This window comes from Corvus moneduloides, chromosome 14 (genome assembly GCF_009650955.1).
Source record: "Corvus moneduloides isolate bCorMon1 chromosome 14, bCorMon1.pri, whole genome shotgun sequence".
Taxonomy (NCBI): Eukaryota; Metazoa; Chordata; class Aves; order Passeriformes; family Corvidae; genus Corvus; species Corvus moneduloides.
In genome coordinates this window covers 15,053,172-15,078,611 of record NC_045489.1, presented here as the reverse complement: position 1 = coordinate 15,078,611, position 25,440 = coordinate 15,053,172, and the positions used below count along the sequence as shown (strand labels likewise).

Here is a 25,440-nt window from a genome sequence, read left to right as displayed (position 1 = left end):
GTTGAAGGATGTTGTAGGAACGTTTGTTTCAGCGTGATGCAGAAATAAAGTGTATTATCTGTGTTTCAAGTGTATTGAGCCCGAAATACCCAATAGTATTCAAGCCATGAGGTTGGGAAATTGTTGTAGCGTGGTAAAAAAATAATATTCAAAGGGCCTCATTCTTTCCAATTTGATTAAAAAAGGTACACTTCTCTCTTGCTGCTTAAAGTAATTGCTCCCTTTCTCCTATTCTGCTTCATTTAGGAAGAGCAGCAACTTTCTTTGGCCTCATCAAAGTGACTTAAGGTGCAGCCTCCAGCTCTAGGCTCCTGAGAGTCCCTCCTGGTAGTCCCTAGCACTGATCCCTCCTTCACTTGCACACGAGATGATCTGAGTCATTTGGTTTCCTGACTTTGCTCTCATGTCCTAAGGGCAGGTAATTTCTTGGTTATTGCTCTAAAGCTGCATTTTCCTCTTCTCCTTGCAAACACTCTGGCAGTAACTTCCAAAGAACTTTGCTGTATTCTGATTTCAGGCTGTACTTTGAGGCCCTGCAGACCAACATCCCTTCTCTGCATATGGACACTTAGTCTAAATTACAGACTTTGAGCCACTTTCTGCTTTCTTACTTTCACCTATAGCACAGCTTCTTTTCCTTTCTTCCTGCCTTTCTATTCCTGCCTCTCTCTTTCTTCTTCCCTCCTTCCCTCCTTTCCCTTTCTCTGTATATTCTGTGACTTGATTTTGAGTTAAGTCTTGGTTATCTTAAAAGCCTCTGAGTTTAGGAGCACTGTGTTTGGTGGGGCCAGAAATTTACCTCCAGGATGCAGAACTAACCCAAAGCCCTTCTCCTCCATTTTGTTTTTCTTTAATTGTACCTAGATGTCACTTTCTGACAGTCAAATCCCATATGGATATGAGATTATTTTGAAAGATGACTTAAATAAACTCCAACCCAATAGTTTCTGGCAAAAATGACTCAGGGGTGAGAGGGAAGGACCATGTTATTACGTGACTTCAAAAGTTCCTGCATGTTAACATTCATAGTTGCAGCAGGTAAATAATTCCCCACTGAAATTATATTTTTTTACAAGAACTTGGGCAGTGAACATGAAAGATTGGTTTCCGTAAATAAAATTCTGCACTGGATGAGTGCCATTCCTCAAGGACACAGCTCAGGTGGGTGTTTGCAAACTGATTTGATTTACATGGAAATCAGTACATGGTTGTTAGAGCTGGTGGTCTTTGGCTTTTTATAAACAGTACCAGGAATCAAATGCCTGCATTGTACCTATTCCTAGTCATAAATAGTTTTTAGAAATATTACTAAAACAGCAGAAAGCATAGAAAAAACCTCAAAATTGTACAGACATGAAAGTAAACGTGTTCAGATGTGATTTTATTCTGAAGAACTAAAAATGAAAACAATGGAAAGGAGATGGAATAAAATATTTTTTTATATTCTTGGTATTTAGTTATTTCACATCTCATTTTCTTTGTGAATTTGCTGTTTCCTTTTATTTTAGCTTTTTTTGTTGTTCTTTGTTTGTATCATTTTATTTTGTTTGGGTTTTTTGTTGTTGTTTTTGTTGGTTTGTTTTTGTTTGTTTTTTTTGTAGTGTGACAGCAACAGGTATTCTCTTTGGTGATAACTTTAAAATTGCAGTAATTTGGAAAACTGAATGTTGGTAATAGATACCTAAAATCAACTTAAAGTAATATAGATAACATATATATGAGCAATAGTTTTGGGAAACCCCAGATAACACATTATTATATTGCAAAGAGCATGGGAATTTAGCTTCTCAGTAGATGTAAAAAACCCCTTGATTTGAGTCCTGATGAAAATAAACATTAGAATACTCTTCCAATCTAAAATTACCTTCCACAATCAAATCTCAGGCAGGACAGTACAAACAGTGTTTTAAATAGATTAGACAGAGAGATCTATATAAAATGTAGAAAAGGTATGAATGAAAAAAAATGTTTCAGCACAAGAAATGAGTGATGGAGCACGATGTTTGCAGTGCTCAGCCAACAACTGTGGGGCTGCTTATACAAAAATCTGTCATATGTGGATCCATTTATGGACCGTTCTCGGTCCCCTGCCTGAGGTAATACTGCATCTCTCTTGAAATGGGTACTTGTCCTTTAAAGTGACCATGGTATTTGGGTGCCTGGGCACAAGGGGAGTGAGATTTTCCCTTTGTAGTCCTCTCTAAACTGCAGTTTTTGGGATGAGCTTTGGGCTGTACATAGGAACGGTGCCTCTATGCATTTTTTTAAAGCTCTTCTTTAGCAAGTAAATTTACAGTAATGTCAAATAATGTCTGCTCAATGGGGACATTAGTTAATGCTCCATTTATCTCTTTGTGAGGTCTCAGATGTCTCCACTGAGGTGTTGAAATGAGACAGGAAAGTGGTAGTTACTACCAGTCCTTTTCTGAAGGACATGCAATAGCTGTCAGAATACATTCTCACTGAGCAGCTGGAATTTTTATTTTTCCTTGTCTGTCCATGTACTTTCCAAAGGGTTTTGGATTTATGTGTCTTGGCACGCTTCCTTGGACACAGACAGTGATGTTGAATCATAATGTTAATGTGGAAACGGAACTTGCACTTATGAAAGATCCTGGATAAATATCAGCATAAGGAATAAGCATCACAAAGGTGTATGAGGTAAAACATCCCTAAAATGGGCTGCTCAAGTAGTCAAAAGGGAAAGTCTGACAAATATCACTTCTTGAAGTGAAGGACATAGACACAATTTAGCCAGTTGTCATAAGTACTTCTAAAATTTACTGGGGAAAACTGCAATTACCTGAGAGAATGTCTTTACCCCTGTTTTCCTGGGGCACCCATATTGTCATCAATTAGAATTAAACTCATACGCCAAAATATTGCTAGCACGAGCTGTAGAAAAATGGTGACAGTGGCAGATTTTCTGTTGCAATTCTGGAACATTTCCCATTTTCTAATCAAAGAAGCTTACTGACCCAAAACTATGTTAAAAACAACAAGTTTCCTATATGGCGTTCCCACAGTGTGACAGCTAAGTTAATGTTTGAACAAAATCATCCCTAGTGTAAAAGCTTGGTTTATGTTTTCCTCACTAGACAAAAGAAAGAAATAGGACTCAAATCTGAAGGAGGAGACTACAACTTCTCTTAGAATGAATGCAGAACTCTTGGTGCATGCACTGATGCTATCACATTGTCATGTTGACACTATTCCTTTAATCTCATTTATATGGGATATTATGGGTAGTCTGTGTCATTGCTTTCGATTGCAATCCCTTTATGGCAGGGACTCTCTTACTCAGTAGCGTGTCTAAATAAAATATAATAAACCATATATAGCTTGGCTTTGGGGTATTATCACCATTAGCATGGATTAGTGGCACAGCTAGGTTGTGTGGTGAGTGAATTGCTTCCTAAGCCTTATCATATGCAAGATTAATCATTAACATGCATTCTTTAATCTGCTTTACCAACTCTAAATACCTCTCTTTCTCCTTGTACTGTTTTTTCTCACTGTTGTCTTAATTTTCTTGATTTTTCGTACTCTATAAACCCCAAGATTTTGAGTGGATCTTACTCCATTCTGCTGCTTAGTTTTACCTTTGAAACCTTACTGGGGCTTGGGTGACAGAGGACCCAGCTGGGCCTAAGAAGCTTGTTTGCAGCTCAGTGAAGGTCACTGCTTAATGGCTCAGTCTGCTGAAGTGAGAGCAAGAATTTTGCCATTTGTTGTGATAAGTTTATATCCTTCCTAATGAAATGTGCTCTAAAGGAACAGGGAGCTCTTTCCATAGAAATGCATATAGGGATCCTGAAATAACAAATGATAACAAATGTTGAATTACGGTGTAGTTGCAGTGTACATAACTCATCTTTGCTGATCAATTTTCATTCCCTCCATGAAATTAGAAACATGAATTCATCTGAAGGACTGAAGGAGCTTCAATATCTAACATCACATTGATATACTCTGCACCACATGGTGAGAGATTTCAACACTGTTTCTCTAGTGAACAACAAGTAAAATATTCCTTTAATGTACATGATTTTATAGTGCTTCCATGCCAACAGTAGCCTCCTTCCCGCCCACTCCCGTTGGCATCTGGATTAAAAATATTTCACTTGTGTCATTTTCAGTGGTTTGTATTTGTAGATCATCAGCTAAATCTGAAGATAAAAGCATCCTCATGTAATCTGTTACAACTACTCCTGGTACTGGTGTGTGAGAATATTTTCTGTAGTGACCAAGGACTAAAAGCGACATTAAAGAAGCTGCCAGTAGCTATTTTTGTACACATGCATTTGTGTACACTTGCAAAGTTTTCATAGGTCTTAGAATACTTCTGGGGCATAAGAAGTAATATTCCAGTCCAGTTTTATGCCTAAAGAATCCAAAGCACAATCATGTTCCAGATCATTCTGCAGCTTAGTGACGGAAATGGGAATAGTTACCATGAAAGCAGATTGTTTGCTGTAAATGTGCTACCAGAGACTTGGCTGTTGCAATAAGAAACTTCTTAAAACAAATCATGGGATAAGATCTTTGTAGGTTGAAGCCCTGTTATCCAAAAATGACTCATAAATCTGTGCTACAAGTCATGATACGAGTGTTTAAAATCACGGATTCATGTACTGATAGTAATGTAGTGACAAAAAGAGCAGAGTGGAATTTCACAGCAGCTCTTGGTACACTGCTGTAAGCTGCCCTTAGTGATTGTAACTACACAGGAATATGCATCTGAGTCTTACAGGTTTAAACCTGCATTTTTATCTGTCTCAAAATTGAAATGCCCTTTTAGGTGTACAGATTTCCCTTTAGGAACTCTGGACATGAAAGTTTATTAACTCTCTCAGTGGAATTAGATTCTTAAATCCCATCATATCTGCCTTTTGGCTTTTCATCTAATGGGCTTTCCAAATATCAAAATAGGTGCCCATGTATCTTGTACCACCTAAACTGAAAACATCAGTCTACCAACATCTAGTCAGCTCCCACCTAGAGTACCTAGAGTTCATGACATGTAAATTTGTTTTTCAGCCTTCTGAAATTCTGACCTGGGTATCTCATCATGTAAAATACCAACTTGGATTCTCTTGCTAGTCTTGTCAGAATCAATAACCTAGATCTTTCATACTTATGCTGTGCAAGGATTTGAAATGAGGATATATGCCCTTAGTGAGAGTTATGGACAAGCTGGTGCAAAATGCAGGGGAAGAGAAACTATTATACTGCTTAAAACTTTGGGTATTTACAAACTTATTGGAAGATGTGTACTGCAGTTCCCCCTCAAATGACTGTTTTGGTAAAACTTGTATAAAGGTCAAAATTCAAGAAATCAAACTGTACCATAAATCTAAAAATTTTTAGTCAATAAAATAGAAATGATTGTGTGGTACTTAGTTAAAATAAATGTATTTACCAGAACTGATCGATCTAATCTTCTCAGAGACAGTCCAGGATAAGTCTGATTTGTTGCATTGGAAGGGTGACATTTCTCTCTTTATAGAGAAGTCTTGATCCTACAGGGTCAATAGGACTTTGGCTCCTTTCTGTTTCTGCACTTAGTGCAGCCTAGCAGATCCTATTCAAATAGGATATTAAAAATGTTTGGAAAGAGGACATCTAAATCCAATTATCTTGTGGAATGATTACATTTCCCACACACTTGCTGTGTTTTCTGTTTTGTATCTTTCTTTATTTTATACTGGGCCACAAATAAACCAAGACAATGATGGTATCATACTTGAATTAAATAGAAAACCTATATATGTTTGGGCATTATTAATACATTTAGTTGAATAAATCAAAGCTGCATTTGCCAAACGGATGATAGCTTTTGTTTTAGGGAGGATTTCTGGTCTAATTCTATAAGGACCTTGTATTCACCAATAAAATATAACACTACAAACAGAAATTATCTGGCAAGCAGTGGACTACTCTTGCAACTACGTTATCTGCATGTAATACTGAAGAAATTGTTTCACTAAACAGTTCTTTTTAGTGCTTCAAAAAATCAAACCTACAGATGAACACATCTTGTAATGTTCTGAAGAAATTTCACAAAAATTCAAGTGTTCTAATTTTGAATGACATTTTTGGGGACCAGTGCAGCAATGGGAATATTTCTTGTTTAGGTCCACAGTTATTTTCTGGTTTTCAAATGTAATTCATACCACAAATTAAAGGAAATTAATGATGTGTTGCACTATTTTTAATGGTTTATTTTTGGTGGATGTTAATTATATTATTTAATACACAACTGAGAAGGGCAATGAGGACTTGATCCAAAACTACTCAGTACAGTATGGTATTTGTAATTCAGCATGATGTCTTCATTATTAGCATTGATCCCTTGGATTTGATACCTAATTCATGATCATTCTTGTTTTCCATTCTTTTGATGATCAGCACTGGAAACTGCTCCGTGGAACTGGTGTCATTTTGGAAGACATATGGTATATCTGCATCACCTCTTTATTAGAGTTCTGACCTATCAGTTGTTCTCCAAGGCAGTATAAATAATCAACATTTTTTTCAGTTTGTAAAAAGACCTCTCCATATGCTCCTCTGTAGCTGTCTGTTGAATTTCAGCAGCACTGCAGTGCTTTGAGCTGGCAATCCAAACATCTTCATTTAGAAACAAAACACCATACGGTATAATCAACTCCCCATAGTAATTTTCTCCACTGCAGTATCATTAAAGAAGTATTGTAGCATAAAGAGTAAACTGAAATATTCTTGGCCAATGAGAAGGCCAACAGCCTTCTGCAGTTGAAGATATTTTTACTTATTTTGCTACTGTAATGTCTGAATTCTTCACAGTCTTAATATATTCTCCTAACACATTCCTGTCTCCCTTTGAGCAGGATCTGATTTACAGAAATTCATATCTGAGGAATCAAGCACTGCAGGCTCTCAGCACTGCCCCAAAGGGCTCTCTAACTCTCTAGAGAAGCTAGAAACTGAACCTGAAAACTGAAACTTCCAGCCAAGTGCAGATAGCCAGAGGATTGCAATCCCTGCTATGGAGTGAATTGCTACAACCTGGCACCATTCTTCTTCTACAAAACTTCTGTTGTGCTAAGGTTTAGACAGGAGCCAATGATTTGGATGATGCACAAGTAGGTAGAAGATATGGCAGATATTTTTCATTTGGGCTTAGAGCTTGAATAAATATAATTTGGTAATTAATGTCATTTTAATGCTTTAAATACCTCCTCTGTGCTTGGGACTTCTTCCCTTTCAAGAATTATCTGAAGGGTGGAAGCAGCTGAAACATTTGGGTTTTTTGTGTCTTTTTACTATTAAATATGTTCAGTAATTTGATGGTTAGGGAGTCCTTAAAGCTCATGCTCAGAATATGGATCTTTTTTCAGTTTGTCTTTTGTTAAATGTTACTGACTTCCCCCAAAAGAGGGTGAGGAGGGGCCCTCTTTAAAAATTGGTTGATGCAGACCAGCACAACCAATGCTGAAAGTATTTGTCACCAGAGCCTTGTTTAAAAAGCTGAGTCAAAAGGTTCTTTGGTTTTTGAGCAATACAGTAAACCTCAGTAGTCATGAGGGGTTCTCCTTCATAACACTGTAAGCCAACTTAGGAAAAATGCACCAAACTCACATAGAGTATTAACATGCCTTTTTAATGGTCTCCCACTGCTGTGAAACAACACTAGCATTAGAAGCAAAGAAAACAGGATGGTGTTTCTACTTTGGGAAGCCAGCTGAGATTTTGCTGAACAGAGGTGACAGAAAATAATTTTTGCAAGAAAGGCATGCGTTGAAATAGTCTGAAAGCTAAATTATTAGGTCAGTTCTACCAGCCTTCCCGATGTAATTGCCATTTATATTGCCTGCCAGAAACTGTATAGACAAAGAGAAAATGATCAAAGTCATTCTTGCTGGTGCCAGACTGCTGTTACTGTCATTAATTGTTTCTCAACATTACACACGTCACTGGCATAGCTAGGGTCAAATTAATAGAAAGAAGCACAATATCAGGATGGAAATCCCTTTTTATTTATTGATCATTTAGTTTTGACATCTGTAGAAGTATGAAAACTGTTTAAAAGAAAAAAAAAACCTGCTTAAATGATAGCCTCTGAATGACTGCTGCAAGACAAACTGAAAATAGCTTTGATGCAATAATTTGCTTATTACTCAAGTACTGCAGCACTTGATAGTTTAAAAACACTTGGATATACAGCTCTTAACTCTACAGGAGAGAAGGAAACACCTCATGCTCTTTATAAATGAACCAGGAAAACAAAGAGGTGTAATCCTCAAAATGCTGAAGCTCCAGACTTCTGAAAGTCAAACTCCACACCACTGAAGTCTGCATACAACCAAAAATTCAAGCCTATTATATAAACAGGCACTCGGGAAGATATGAAAAGTAAGTGGGGTAGACATTGATTTTGAGTTTTTTGCTCTTGGTTTTGCATGACAAGTTGTCAGAGATTGTTCTGAATAGTTCAGTCACTGAATTTGTGTTTGAAGTTTGAATGGTGTCTGTAAATGATGGGAATCACTGATTCCCAGTTCAGTATTTAGCCCCGGAGCATGAACATGTAGTAAAGCACTCTGAAAGCATTGACTGGCTAGGAAAATATAAATCAAATAGATCCTGTGTGTGATATGCACAATCCAGTGGATCTTTTGAAATGACAGAACAATGTGCTTTCAGTTAAAAAAAAGAGAAGTTTCTTTTGCAGCCCAGAAACTGATGGAAAAAAAAAGATACAGTGATGTAGTAGGGAAAATGTATTTTGCATCATGTATTTTCAAGCCTACAATGAGATTGCAGTTGTGAGATTTCACAGGCTTCTCATAGTTAATTTTAATGAGGAGAAGAGATGGATGATGTTGAACCACAGTTACTTTTGTGTGCATACAGACAGAAGATTTTTGTTTCTTGGTCTAGTCTCTGAGAACACACTGGCACCAGGCAAGAGTCAAAGACCAAAAACTTCAAGTTACCCTTTGGAATTTCAGCTACACCAAAAAGCTGGAGGTGTGTTACATTTATATTTATCTAAATCTCACCCAAATATTACCTGGATTTTGTAGTAATGGCTACCCATTCTAAAACCAGTGGAAGGGCTTTGAAACTCATTCATTCAGAAGAATTCTTGTAGCATATCATGGGACAAGGGAAGACAGGAAAACAAGTGGGGATAATTTTTCTGCCCTTCCTTGCAGTTTGGTGAATATATTCCACTTATCTAACTTGCAAAACATGTTGCTGTCCTTAAATGGTATTTTTTTTTTTCGTAACAAGAGCATAAAGCTTGTGTTCACTTTATTGATCTGTCTAAGGTTTCAGATATGGACATATAATGAGTTCATTATATCGAACTGATTCCAAGTAAGTATCACTAATGTGCTTCTGAGAATATTTTCCACGTGGTGTTTTCTTCTGACAAGATTCATTCCTTTTCATTTCATAGCAGGGGCTGAACAATAGATCCATAGTGGCATTGATATTTGTGAAAAATTAATTTCTCATTTACAAGCTTCAAATATGGCAAAGCACATCTGTGTAATTTGCCAACAAGGAAGCTGATACAACCATGTTGCTTGCCTGGAAAATCAGGGAAAAGAGAAATATGTATGTTTTAAATATCAACTGGTATCCACTTAGAAATAACTCCTTATTTGATTCATATAAAAAATTGTAGCACAAATTGAAGTAATCATGAATACATTTCAGAAAAGATGCCTGTTTATAGGAAAAGCTTTTTAATTATGTAAATGTTTCTTTGCAGTTATTCATAAAGATGTGCTCAGGATGTTAGCACTGAAACCAGATTGGCAAAGCTATACTTCCATTCCAGTCTTACTGAAATGAGAAACAGATCAAAGATTTTTATAGTGAATTATACCTTTTTAATATAATTATTCATCTACCTTTAATAAAGATATGAAAAGTCCATGAGTCTGTTTTTAATAATAGGAAAATCTCCCAGTAGATGGAGGGAGACTTGAAATTAGATCTAAAATTTATTTACAAAGAAACACTGTGCAAGGTACTAACCACAGGTCTCATTTATGGAAATCTGGAAAACTGACCTCAGTGAAAATATCTGGGCAAATATTCAAAAGTACAGAAAATCTATCCAATTAAAGATGCATGTCCTAATCCCACAAGCTTTCAGGCAGATATATTTGCTTATTCAAATAGACTCTATTATAAATTCCAGTAAATTAAAATACCTGTTAACCTATTTGTTCATTTGCCTCATTGCTTTCTCGTGTTCCAGCTCTAGATTATACATAATTGGCTATATTTGCAAAGGTTTATTGTCTCCCAGAACTGGAAAGTAGTGAAATGAAGTCATAAGGTGTTTTGCTTTGGTTTTGTTTGATTCTTTTGTTTACAGTGAGAAAAATAAGAAAGCCAGGTTATAATGAAGAGTCAATCCATGCACTGCAGGAGCAGGGTACTTGCCAACCCAATAGTTTTTAAAAGAAAAGAAACGATATTTTTTTTCAGCCTAAGGAGAGGGGAGTTTAAACATAATACTTAGAACCAAATTGTCTTTTCAAAATAGGGAGGAAATATATTTCCTGTGTACCATTGATGACAAAACTCCTATTGCAAATTCTAAAACACTGGATGATGAAAGACTTGCAGAATCAGTATGCAGCATTGCTGAGGAGTAAAAAAAATGCATAATATCTTGAATACCTGTTCCCAGAAAACGTTTGATTTATTTACCTTCAAAAATCTCTCTGCCATGAAAGTTCCTAAATCAGTGGTGTGGCAGAGAAAAGAAAAAAAAAAAGAAAATAAACAAAACTGAATGAAAAACCTTTGCCAAGGAAGGACTTCAGATACCTCCTGATTTCATTCAGCGCTTGGAGACACTGAAACATATTTCCCATTTTTCCAGACTCAGGCAATGGTACTTGAACATGCTGTGTTTTGAAAGATAGTGTGATTGTTAGTCGTAAAAGTTTCCTTATTTATTGTTTAATCAGTACCTGAGTGGTTAAACAATAGGTGATTAACAGTTATGAATAACAGTGTAATGGGTATTCACAGAGTTATAATTTTAAAATAAAAACTTGCAGGGTAATTAGAAGTAGGTGGAATGGCCAATAATGGCCAATATGGTCTCTGTTTTTCCTTAACTCCATTCCCAAACCCTTTCTGAATATGGCCTTCCAAATGGTGTAAATAACAGAATGTAAATAATTCCTATACCATATAATGGATAAATGTTCTTTCTCAATTGTATTTTTAACATGAATTAATGATAATTCATCCATGTATGGTAGTTTCAAATGAAAATATTTCCTGGCCCATTTTGTGCTTGCTAGGCATTTTCTACAAATGGATTTTATATAAAATGGTTTCATTTCAACCAGATTAAATGCTGATATTCCCTTATGTGGATCAATACATGTAACTGTTAGAATAATTGAACTTTCTGGCACAAATTCTGCCCGTTACTCATTTTATTACCATTTCTCTGTGAATATATTCTAGATCTGCTTAAAATTCCTTTGGTGACCATGGCTGTGCACTTTAACAGTGCTGCAGGCTTTTGACAATAGGTGTAGTATGGTGGTATAAAACAAGAAGTGGCTGAGGGTGGGGAAAGCTAAATGGGTCCTTCCTCTAACTGATGCTCTGACTTGCAGTTGTGCTTGGCAGTGCACTTCTTTCCCAGATGATCCCATTCTTTCCCTCATGAGCTAAATCTGCATCCCAGAATTGTGGAACCTCTCTAAATTTTGAGCTCCCAGTGGTGGGAGTTTGAGTGAGAAGGAGTTCGTGGAAGGATTTAGGATTTCCTCACCTCTCAAAAAAGTAAAGGCAAAATTTGCCTCTTGTTCATCTCTAGTTTTCTACCTGTAATTCAGCTGAAGTTGGAATAGTTCCCTTACTGCCTCTGTCTTTACCAGTACAATTGTGCATATGTGTTTATTTATTATTTTGCCATTGCCCATCTTCTTGCAACATTATCTTTCTTCTTCTGCTTGAAATTTATGTTTATCTCATTTTAAAAGTACATGCAGGGCTGTCCACAATTATCTGCTGTCCTCCTTTGCTGATGAAATTAGGCATTTTCAGACCTGGAAATAGAAACATAAAACTGAATTGGAAAAACAGTTCAGGTACACAGCTGTGCAGTATTTCTGACAGAATCTTTGCACAAGATAATGCTGTTCTAATGAAAGGGGTTAGAGCTGTGATTCTTGAATATCAAAAGTTCTCTGAAACACCTTTTAAAAATTTAATATTCCCACTGACTGAAAAATGCAACGTGTATTTGAGAGAGAGTGTGTGTTCTGAGCAGAACAATGTACACAACAACAAACAAATTTCAGGCAACTTCATGTAATTGATTATAATTGTTCAGTTATTTGATAACAACTGATATACTTACACATGATTGGATAAAAAATGTACAGAATTCAACATTGCCTTTTTAGCGAAGACTTCTTCTGTCCATCTGATACAGTAGTCTGCCATCAAAAGTGAAATTACAAATATTGCCTTAAATGCAGAAACTTAGGGATTGACTGACTGTTCTATTTCTTTCTGATTAAACAGAAACTTGATGTGTCTGTCATTTTACAAGCACATCCCTACGGGGACGTGTAGCTGCCATGCAGCACAAAATGCACCTGTGTCCTTACCTGAAAATTGGCAAGATCTCAGCAGTGCACATCCCAGTGAAGCTGAAGTTGCATTAAAGGTCAGTAAACCTCAGGAGGCAAAGCTCCTACCTTTGAGCAAGTTTGAGTCCATCACTATGTGTTTGGGTCCCTAAACCACTGACACCTTCCTCTGGGGTTTTTGATGTTTTTAATTTTTTGTGTGCCACAAATGGTTTGGGAAATTCCCACCAAGCAGCTGATGTTGTTGTGGGCCAGCTCCCACATTACTTTTAAAAACAAGAGGTGTCTGCCAAAATTTTCTAGTATTATCTAAATAGAAAAGACTGACTTTTTGTAATAAATAAGTGCACACTCCAACAGGTAGTATCTGTATTGAAACAGACAAAAGAAGTCCCTGGATGCACATTTACGTAAAGAACATTTCCTAAATTCCTATGTGTCAAAAATATTTCAGATTTGCATTTTCAATATAAATGTGATTTGAGAGAAACCATTTGCCTCATTAAGGCCTCCTTCATCAAGGAATGTAAATCAACGTGTCTTTACATGCAACAGTGTAAGAATGACACCAATGAGCTGTTCCAAATCACAAAATCAACCGCTTGCATTTCATGTTCTTTTGGAGAAAGGCATGATTTAAACAGAGTTTCATCTCCTGCATTATAATTATGACCAAGTGGGAGAAAAGTTCCCATTCTCAAACTTTGGAAACAAATCCTGGTCTCAAATTCCACTGTGCATGTTGCTAAGGACAAAGTCCAACTCCTACTGAAATCAGCAGGAATCAGCTCAGACAGCCAGTGCAGTTGAGGGAGTTGTCTTTCCATATAATTCAGGGGGAGTTAAATTAATGACAACAGATGTGGCTGAACAGCATTACATTATTGTCTTACAGCCATATGATTCTAGAAGTTCACTGAATCACTCTATTAAATTACATACATGTTATGATTATGTCTTTATTATTTCTATAAAGGAACCAATCTAGGCTGCAATTAGGGCGTTTAAAAGGCTGTTATTTTTTGGCCTCTTTAATAAGCAATTTTTTCTTTCAGAAATAATGACCATATATTTTATACTAAGAAAACATGCAATACTCTTTATATAAAGAACTGATCTTTCTCAGGCACATAGACACAATTTCCAGTTATGCAAATGAATGAGCAACTTCAAAACAAAAGTGAGTCACATTAGTCTAAAAAGGGATGTTGTGTATGTATAATGCACAGAGACACAAAGTATCTTGGAAAAGTGACTTTGATCTTTAAATGATGTAAGTAACTGATCTACTTTGTTTTTTATAGAGGAAACATGAGTGCTTAGCCATGTACTAATATGAAAATTACAGTTTATTTTCAAATATATGTACCTTTTGTGTGTGCATGTGTACACACACATTATGCACATGGTGTGAATCTGTATCTGTCATATACATGTCTGTATAACTTTTTTCTAACTGAAGCAATTACAATATGAAGAAAACTTGTTGTGAGTTGAAATGAACTACCAAGTGATATCCTGGCAAAATTCAACTGACTGATCAGCCTAGCAGCTAGGCAAAAATTATTACAGTGGAACAGTTTAGAGAATATAATTTGTTCAGCTCTGTATCTCATGATACAGAGTGCAGGGAAGGGCTGTGCTTGCGCTGGACATCTGTATGATGCCTAGCCAAAATAAAAATAAAAATAAAAGGTATCTAAAGTGCAAGAACTGGACAGGAGGGAAAATACCTGAAGAAACTGCTCTTCCTTTAGCTGTCTAACAAGCTTGTTATCTTGGATTAACCAGTCCCTGAAGTCTCCAGAGATTGTTTTAAATAAATAGATGCAATTTCTAGTCATTAATTACCTGCCTATTCTCAAACCAAGCTGAGCAGTGTTCTAATGCACTTTATAGGTTTCTGACTTTAATTGAAAACAAACGTGGGTAAACAATGAAACTGCATGTTTATCAAGTACCTATTTCCTGACAATCAAGAGATAGGTAATTGCAGCAGTACAAGGGCTGTTTATCAAGATGCTTCATTGTTGAGTGTTTACGTACATCTCCTCCCAGTCCTTGTTCCCATAAAACACAAGCAGTGCTGGCAACAGTGGAAAAAATGTCCCTCCTGAGGCCAACAAGTTAGGGCAGCAGTGGTAGAAATGTTCCTCGAGAGGCCTGCAAGACAGTCTGTTCCACAAGGCCTTATTGAAAAAGATGTGATTGGAAAAATGCTCCAGACTGGTCTCAGGGAAGTGGTTTCAGAGGCTGGAAAAGGAAAACAGTAGTGGGAGTAAATTAGCATTTTTTATATGTTAATAAATGCGAATAAAATACCTTCTAATGAGCAAAAATCTGTGTAAAGCTCCCCAAAGGATGTATGGCCGTATTTTGGGACACAAACTCAGGTGCAAACCACAGAACTCAGAAGGCCCCTACAGCAGATGTTTCAGGAGAATATTTCATGTCAAAAGGGAAAGCTGGCCAAGATGCACTGGGTAGGGCTTTTACTGGTAGACAGCTATAGTTTAGGGGAAAGTGCTCTATTTTAAAGCTTGGATATTTTAATACAGAAGTTTGAGCTCTTTCCAAAATCTTTCCCTGCATCACTGCAGAGGCATTTGCTGAAAGTAGACAAATACATGATAAAGTAACAGGAAAACAAGCTGGATGACAAGCAATGCACTTTGATGAGTGAGTGTGTCAGAAGAAATCACTGTGCATAAAGCTATGGCAGGACTGTGTTAGGTCTTCACTAAGATCCTGTTTCTTTAAGAATTAGACTCTGTGATAATCAGAAGGTTGAAGCATTTTGGTGTCTCTTACACAGAAGCTATGCTAGGATAAATGTACCTGATGTTGGTGTGCTTATCTGTGTGCATGAAGCTGAAAATAATTATGTTGGTTTGAAATGTCCTTTCAGTGGCTTAATGACATTCAGAAATGATTGTTGATCTGACATTGCTTTAAAAAGTAAAAGAAAAATAAGTATTGTTGGCCCAGTAAATATAATTCTTTCAAGAAACATTCCCACTCTAGACTAGACATCACTGCATCATGCTTTTGTCCCCTTCCACCCCCCTCTCCCCATCCCATGCACTTAAAAATGTCACAATTCTGTTTCCTGAAGTTTTCCAATTAATTCCCTTACATTCTGGATGTGGAACATCTGTTCCTTTTATTTCTTCTCCCATCTCAAGAAATACATTTGGTTTACAACCAGAGAATTAATTCAGCTCTTACCTCTGCAAGCATCACTCACACAATCCTTTGATGTCAAAGCAGTGGCTCACATATTTGACGGCAAAGCTAGAAGATGGATTGACTTTTTAAAATTTCTTAGCCAATCCTATCTTTTTTTTTCTTTTTATTTATTTATTTTCATGTAATTATAAAGACCGGGTGTTCAACTGACATAAACCTATCACATCCCATTCTTCTTCCATGTTTCCTCATTGTTTTATAGCTAATGAAGATTTAGCCCTGCTGCTGTGGAAGAACAAAAGCTAATGTGATTCTGTTTGTTAACTTGCTTGAGCATGCAGCAGCAGTACTGATGATATTAGCAGAAATGAGCACACCTTGGGAATAGCAGTTTTTACTTAATTACTGCTATACAACCAGCTGGGAAAACTCAGTTTGTTTTTATTAAACTTCTAAAAGTTCTGTGCATGTAAGGAATGCTTAGGGGTCTGATAACACACAGTGCAAACAGTAGATCATATAGTGCAGAGGAGTAAATACACAAACACCAAAACACACAAAAAGGGTGAAAAGCAGTCTGCCAGAACAAGTGTTATGACACCAAGGCTATGGGGAACCCCATACTTTGTACCCAGCTAAGAAGAGTAGCATGAATGAGGGACTTCACAAAAAAAACATAGTGAGATAATCCTCTAGAATAAGTAACAGCCAGTTACCAGCTGGCCATTTTCTCTGCCTGAGAGTTGTTTTTGTTGGGATTTCTACAATTTCTGCAAACTGGCTTAGAAAATATTCTTCCTTACCACATATTTTTTGTGAATCCTTGTGCGCTGGGCAGATCAACTCTACATGGTGCTTGTTGAGTTCTTCCAGACATCTCTGGAATACTGTGGGCAGTGTCAATTTTTCAAGACATCTAAACATCCAGAAGCTTGCCAAAAGTAGTCTCCTCATCTAGCAGTAGGGCTTGCAAAGCAGGGGATGCACATCTGGGTGCCTGTGTGATCTACAGGTCCCACAGAAATAGAAGTCACTTGTAAAGAGAAGAAATCCTTTTCTTGTTGCTGTGTCCAACTCAGGTGATCTTTAATGTGCTCTTTAGACAAGGGAGTGATACCTTTCCATGGACAAATGGATGAATAGATTCTCTTTTAGGAGGAGCTGAGTTGCAGTGGCTGAAATGTGCATTATTTACTATTTGATGCCTCCCAAGCCTAACATGACAGAGATAACAGAGAAAAAAATCTGTATTTCCAAATATCTACATTAATTTCTAAAGCTTCACACAACATATATTTTCTACAAATATCTATTACAATTGCTACCATCATTACTATCTTTATACTTTTTAACTTGTAGGAAAATAAATTTCTCAGAATGAAGCAAAGTCAGTATTGGTGACAGACCTATTTTTCTAATTTTAAAAACTCCATTGTCTTTCTTCTGCCATCTTTGTCAAAGCATTTATTTTTATTTTATTTTCATTTAAGTCCCTGTCTTAAAATAGCTGAATTAGTAACTTGCTACAGCTATTAAGAAAAACAAGGCTATTATCCCCCCACTTAACATTCTCCACAAAATTTTTTGAAATATTTTCATGACCAGGGTTGATGAAATTCAAACACCATCTTTCTTGTGGTCTTTCATGTGGAGAACTGTGGTCTCTCTTTGATGATAAAGAAGTTAAACGAGCTGAATTTAAAGCAGGCTCAGCTCTGGCCATGACTTAGTGTAATTGTTTTCAAACACCTTGATTTAAGATAACTTGCCTGAGAGCAATGCAATATATATGGCATTACTTTACTTTTTAATAGTAAGTTCACTTTATCTTATGACTATCTGAAAAAGCTAAATATGGTTTTATATGATCACTGAAATATAAGTGCTTAGGTGAAAGACCATAAACATGAGCAAATGTCTGGTGTCAAGAGCAGAGCTGTACTGAAACTGGGCAGTTTCCATTGTTCTGCCAGAGCTCTCATTCTCTGTGGCTTTTACTCTGTGCAAAGACTGTAATGTTGTTTATTTCTTAATTTTGCAGAATGTAGCCAGGATTTTTGAACGATTTCAAGAGACAAGAACTAAATTGATCATAATTTCTGGGGCAGAAGGTAAATACTGAGTAACAGAACTTATGGATTAGTGCAAAACCAGGGAAAATCACATGTTCTAATGTTGCTATTTCCCAAGTTTTGTTATAGCCTGGTAACAGTTGCTTGTTAATACGAGAGTTTCTTTCATGATATTGGGAAGCTGAGAAATTCTTAGGTACCAGTTCTTCATTTTTCTTGGTGTAGGTGAGTTTAAGTGCAGAATCTCTTTTATTTGAAACCTTATGAAAGAAGAAATTGCAGGATTGGCGCTAATGTTTGCCTTCTTTGTGCTCTTATGGCACAAACTCTGTGGTACTTTAAGAGATGAGCATTCAGAGGTTTTCAGAAGTCTCTCTCTCTTGTTAACAGTTTCACTGTTGGCATGTTTAAATTCATTTTAGGAATGCTATGACTTTGGCAAATCAGACATTTCAAGTGATGTTTTAGAGCACCATTGGAAAGAATTTTCATTAAACGAAAACCTAAACAATCAGCAACAGAGCTTCTGCCTTACTTTTACATTCTGAAGTTTGTGAACAATTATGGTATCTGAAAAGTTAAGTTTGTCTTCAATCCAAGACTGGTTTTGGGGTTTGCCAATCTGAATAGTGAGTAACACATCCCACATTCATTATTGCCACCAGAAAAATGTTGTCTTGCAGTATTTTACAACAGAAAATAAAGTCAGGGACAGTTTACAGTGCCAAGATTATTAGTTGACTATATGGAAAAAAAAGCTACCGCTATGTCAAAATTATTAATAGAGTTACACACACCTCCATGTATCTGGTTCAGGTGAAACAGTGGCAGGATGAATAATTGAGGTTTTGTCTACCATAAAAGTTCAATATGCTTAAAGTGCTGACTCTCCATTTTCCTGCAAACATCACATTTCCTCTTAGGTGATGCAATTTGTCATTAAATAAAAAAAAAGAAACACAAAGATTTTAGAATGATGCCATATATTTTTGTTATGCTAGGTCTGGTGCATACACAGAATTGAAAAAATTAGCATTTTTGTTTTGAGTAGAATGCCAACACTTTGTAAACAAATAAAGGCTAACAAAAAAATTTTAATATTTTGAACCACCCTTTGGATCTTTTTTTTGCTAGTGACAGTATGAAACAGTAGCAATCTTGGCTGTTCTTAGTGACTGAGGTTTATTTATGACATATACTTGGGTGCTGTTTATTTCCATCTGTACGCACTTTGTCCTTCTTCAGCACTGTATACATCTTAAAATTTGCAACCCTGTTTCCTCAAGGTGTAAATCAGAATAGGAGACTGTTTCTTGTGACTTTAACTAACCTGAAAATTCACACACTGAATTACTTCTTGAGCTGGTATTCATAGAGTTTTTAAAAATACATTCTAAAGGGAACATTCTTTAATTTGTTGCAGAGTAACAAATGTGTCTATTTACTTATCACAATATGCCTTACTGACTCTGAAAGTCTTCTAAAGATTTACAAAACTTTATTTTTGTTGTTGCTGCAACCCTAATAATTATTTTCATAGATTCTTGAGAGGTTACAAGAACAAGATCTATTTAAGAGTCTCGGTCACTGTGCTCTTTTAAACTGTTTACTAAGTTAAACTTGGGGTTGGTTATTTTTTTCATCTTATTTCCTTTACTCCTTTTTATTTCTAATTTTTTTTTTTTTAAACAACCATTTCTACTACATGCTAGCATTGCTGTCGTAGATGGTTAAGCCTTCAAAGTGTGATTTTGCTCCTGGAAGAGCTTTCTGACACGTGCAGGTTGGAATGCTGAGCTGTTTTTGAGGCTGAGAATGTTCTGAAAAGCAATCACAAGAAAAGTATTTGCCAAATGGTGTGTTGGAACTACAAATCTTAAAGCACCTTGTGCCTGTGAGAACTTGCCAAAACCTTCCTGATTAATTTGCTGAAGCATTTTGTTCCTGCTATCTCAGCAAATATTTACCTTGCAGAAGTCCCTGGTGTTCTGGCACAGCTGTTGGGGATCTCTATGAAGTTTGAATGTGTTTCCCCTTTTGCTTCTGCAAATGCTGCTGAGTAAACAGGCACTTAGATAGTGTAAGACCACGTATTTTTGAAAGTTTTTCTTTGTTTCTCCAAGTTTTGTAAGGCTTGTTGTTTAGGTCTTGCATAAACAAGTTTCAGGCTCAGTTTTGCAACAGCAGAGGAGCTGAATTCCTGATTCAGCATGGATCCATACCTGCTGAGTGGTGGTATCCTGGAAATTGCTGATAAAAAGTAGCTATTTTCAACAGTCGTACCTAGTAATATGTTATCAGTTATTGGTTTGCCTTTTCTTCTGAGAAAGCTTGCTTATCTCTTGTTCTCACCTTCCAGAACAATAGCCTGTGTGGGGAAATCGAATTGCCTAACAGCTCTTCCGTGGAATAAACTAGTTACCATTGTAATTGATTTCTTGAATTGTCTTAAACAGTTAAGTGTACTCAGGTACACATTGTGTGCAGGGCTTGGCACAGCTGTGTGATCAGCATTCTCACCATGGTGAGCTGGATTCAATTCCTTGGCATTGTATTTCCATTGGATTCTGTGCCCTCACTGCCCTGAGGGCTCAATTTCATAGTGATGCTCTTTTGAAACACTTGTCATGATGCAAAAACCACTGGTTATTGTGCCATGGGAATCACTGAGTGAGTAGCATGGCAGCATCTTTCTTCCCAAGGAACATTGGGAACTTGATTGTTATGAACCAGGAATGACATAACAGCCAGGCAAGTTCCCTCTAGGATTTCATTTTAAATTTTGGGAAACAAATTAAAAATCCATATTGTGATATAAAGGAAGTATCACAAATTGTCCTTAAAAACACCTGAGCAAAGAAAAAAAAACAACTTTTTTTTTTCTTACACACCTTCAAAAATATTTTTAATAAGAGGGGAATAATTTTTAAAATCAGCATTTCTTACATTGGCCAGGCAACCTCAGAAGACCTTAACAATGCAATGCATTTCTTTTATTACAAAACCTGGACTCTTATTAAACTTGTAGTTTGAAAGGGAAAAAGAACTTCAGAATGCAATTCCACATGTACCTCTTACATAAATATCTGCCTTTGATTCCTCAAAACCACATTATATTTGAGGGTATTTTACTAAAGTGCAGAAGTAATAAATATTATATGTACAACTGAATAAATTAGTTTTCATTGATATTATTGCTTACTTTTGTGCTCCTTTCCTTGATAGTGAGAGGGGGTTTTTACATTGTTTTATCATTTTTATGTTGAGTAGCCTTTCTGGTGAGTTTAAGGGCAGCTGTCTGTTTGGTCTATGTGGCACAGTTTCAGGATGTATAAAGTAATAGGCGTGAGCATTGCCAGAATGTAAGTAAAACTAAACTCTGTGGATGTCATTTTCTCACTCATTGAAATCAAATTTTTTAGAACTGCATTTGTGTCTGTGTTTGTGTGAGCATAGATTCAAATTCACATGGCCTAATTACAACCCAGTTACAAGAGTGGAATTCTGAGGGATTAAGCTACTTGGGACATTAGCTTACATGTGAGATGTGGAGCACTCTGACCACATTAGGGATAAAACCAAACTCTGAAATGAGACCACGGACAGAAACATCTCAGTCCTTTGACATTTTTACTAGGTTGTTCAGTAGTATGCATCCCTAAAGTAATACAATTATCTTCTGAGTTTCTTCTTGCTAAGACATAGTTTTGTCCTAATTACAGGCTGGGATCTGGACCCTCAGCTGTGATTGAGACACAACTGTGAGATTAATTTTATATTATGACTTTTAATCTTTTTTCAATGTGGTCAACACGCAAAAAGAAGAAAAAAGAAATCTTATTGCTGCCAACCAGCAAAATATCACAATGTGAGTACAGTTTCAATACTCAGGGGTCTTTCAAATTATGGTTAATAAGTATTGTGGAAAGACTCTTAGCAACCCTTTTTCTGAGTTTAGTTACTGTTCCATTTTCAAACAGACTGGAAAGAGTTCTGGTACTGTTGATTTTTTCATGATTTTCCAAATTCACACAAAATGGAAGAACTCAGTTTTGATAATCCCTACAGTTTTGCAGAGGTAAGACTTTTCTTGCCTGTATGCTGAATGCACAAGTGATCCATGATGCAAATTCATGCTTTTTCTCCATCCACACAGAAATGAAACACCAAGTGCTGTGTGTTAAGCACTCGAGAGAAAAGCCTGCTTGGACATTTCCCCAATAAAATGATAATTACCTTCAAACTGTAACAGCTCAGACAGGGTATCCTTTAGGCTTAAAATGGCTCATTTGGTAAGTTTTTTTTAAATTTTATGTCCTAAGGAATTTGAAGGGTTGACTGCTTTACAAAGTGCCGGAATGCAACTAATACCACAATTTGTTCAACTCATAGCAAGCCTGTGCTTGAATATGGCAGCAAGTCAAAGGGATAGAAAATTCTTGTAATGTTTATTATTTGTATTACAGGAGTGTCTAGAGGCTCTGATTTGGAATGGCATCCTTTATGCTGGCGGCTGTGCATATCTGCATGAAGTTAATCTTTGCTTGAAAGAGCATACAGTATGAGGCAACAAAATAAATAGAAACAAGGGTAAATAGCGATTTAAAGGATTAGGAACTGGGAAACAATAAGTACAGGTATCTGTACAGGATCTCTATACAGTTACTCTTATTTTTTTAAATCATATTTGTACCAAAGTAACATGCTGTGGGAAAAAAAATGTTTCTGAACCAACATGCATTTAAGAAATAATTTAACTCTTCATTCTGCTACAGTCCCATTGTTGTACTATGGAAGACAGAGAATTTGAATTGTAATGGGAAGAAAATATAGATAAATATCCCACAAGAAGTAAAAATGACTTTCAGAATGTCATATTCTTCAGAGTTGGCTTGTAAAGAATTATAGAAACTTTGATAAAATTGCTATGAGTAATAAGTTTATTTGACTTTAAATCAGTCTTCAGTGGATGAATTGAAAAGTATGGTGCATGATGGGATTAGCAAGACTGGATTTGAAAATGAAGTTCCGTTCAGTGTGAGAGAGAAGCTATAGGCAAAGAAAGAAATGAAAAATAGCAATGATTGGAAAACCCATAATATAACATTAATTTAAAGTGTGGTGAGTGGAAATGAGATGTACTCAATATGAATTTTCTGAGTTTATGCAGTTCCCTTTTTACAAAAGGAGAGTTCTGTACCTCCAGTAATAATGACTTCTACAGATTGAAAGATACCAGAGCTCTTCTCAAAATAAAATATATATTGAGATCAGACAAAAGGGAAGGGATGCAGCAGTTGACTCATAAGACTAAAGGAAAAAGTAATTGGTCATTTACAGAGAAGAGATAATAAAATATATGATGAAAATATGCTAAAATCAATGGGATTTTTTAATTCGAAAGAATGTATATTTATAATTGCTTTCAATGGGGAAGTGAGTTTATTCATAGGTATGACTCTATCTATCTGTTTGTCTGTCTATCCATCCATCTATCCATACAGGAAAGTTAAATTCAAGAATATCACCCCAGCTGATAAAAATAAGCATTGGGAATACCTGTCAAGCAGACAAATGTTTCTGCTGAAGAGGCCAGAAATATTTCCCCACAACATTCTTTACTGGTTGTAACTCTCTACTGGGAGGAGTAATGAGGTAATAAAATGTAGTACAAACCAGATAATCACAGCACTCTCTTAATAGAAATTTTACTCTCATTTCAGGGTTCAAGGAGTTCTAAAGAGAAATATAGCTTTGGAAACCCATGAAGAATGTTAGAAAAGAATTAAATAACTTTCTGTAGTGTAGGATTAAACACCGGATTCCTGACATCGTTATGTTGTGATAGATGTGGGAAATTTCTGCCACTGAGTTTATAATTTAGACCTTTGTGGAATAACCTAAGTGGTTTGTTCTGTATCTGAGGGAGAGACAGAGGCTCTAAATGATTAAAGTTTACCCTTCCTTAATAGCCAGAATAGATGTCTGGTTGCATTTATGGGCAAGTGCCTGAGTTTGAAAAACCAGATCTCTTCAAAAGGCAATTACATTCCTAAATCAACTAGTTGATATTACTGGAATGAAGGTCTGAATCAAAGTGTAAGTGTGTGATTTTTTAAAATCACGTGTGGTGATTTGCAGTTCATATTTTGTAACAGACCAGCACCAGGATTTTATCTTTACCTGTTACCCAAAGTCAGAATTAAGGTTATCCTTAATCTACTACTTAATTTAGGTAATGTGAGGTAAGAGTCATCGTGAAATTATAATCATGCCTTGAAGGTGTTTGGGATTCTCCTCCATTTAATAGTGAGGCAATACTCCTAGGTATTTATATGTATTTGTATATCTTTTCCCAATAGTTTTGATCAAGGGCTGCTACGGATATTTCACAAAACAAACAGCAGTACTGAAGAGGATATTTCATGGAGACTCCCTTCCTTCCCTCTTCTCTCCCTGAGTAGATAAGCAGCCATGTGGTTGCACTGAATGTCAGTGGGAGTTCTGTAATGTATTCCCTCTCAGTGTCCTTCGAAGAGTATTACCAGTTCCCAGGCTACTCCAAAATCACTACAATTTATGAACTCATTGCTGCATCTTTGGATGTTCAGTGTAGTTTTGAGCAGTAAAAATCCAATGAGTTCACCTAAAATCCTCTGTTGTCATCACAATGCAATGGGAAATGTGACCTGCTGGGAAGGATTGCCCACCTGTGCTCCTACTACACTGTAAAGATGGATTATTGCTGAAGCACTTTCTTACTTGAGGGATCAGGAAACACCTGTTAAACTCTGCTGCCTGGGGTTTGAGGGTTTGTGTATTGATGGAAATTAACACACAGTAAGGTCATACAAATTTGCACAAAGCTTTACTGTGTACTTTCTTCCTAAACTCCCGAACCTTTGGATGCTAACTTGGTCCTAACGCATGAGATTCAGAGATTCATTTCCCCCACCAATGCCCCATGTGACCACTTGGATCTCTCTTTGCTGAAGACAGCTGTTACACTCCTCTGTATTTTTGGCAAGCATATGTCCCAGATGATGGTATAGATGAGTTAATAACTTTAGCAAGGTGATTGCTCTTCAGACCAATCTAGTGCTTACTCTGATCCAAGTATGGGTTTCTATTTGTGAGTGCCCTCTGTGAGCTGAAACACCCTCTGGTCACTTCCCAAAACTTTTCTGCTATTGTGACAGAGAGTGACATTCACATCTTCCCATGACTTGGCTCTTTAGTGTGGAGATGGGTCACTTTTCTTCCTCTGGCTAGATTATGTTAATGAACTTTCTAAACATGGCCCTCTCTGTGACCATCTGCATCCTGGAGGCACTTGGAGTGGCTGCAGTGGCCTATTAACGAGAGGATGCAGAAAATCACATTGGAGTGCTTTGGCTGAAGCTGAAAACTCATGCCACTTTCCTGTTTTATTTATGCTCCTTCATTGCAGGGTGAGGATTAGTTTGCATTTGCCACTTCCTTCAGCTGCACATGAAAATAGCAAACAGTTTTTATCACAGGCACAAGGCAACAACTTGGTGTGTGAC

The 25,440-nt window shown here is 36.6% G+C and overlaps 1 long non-coding RNA gene across 1 annotated transcript; it reads right to left on the bottom strand.

Annotated features, from left to right (window-relative positions):
• Positions 1 to 7,996: 7,996 nt before the first annotated feature.
• LOC116451161 lies at positions 7,997 to 24,824 on the bottom strand. Its single transcript, XR_004243111.1, has 4 exons — positions 18,691 to 24,824; positions 16,625 to 17,035; positions 14,679 to 14,885; positions 7,997 to 12,083 (listed from the first exon to the last, which is right to left on the bottom strand). It is a non-coding gene; the product is annotated as an uncharacterized LOC116451161 (long non-coding RNA).
• Between the last annotated feature and the right edge of the window lie 616 nt (positions 24,825 to 25,440).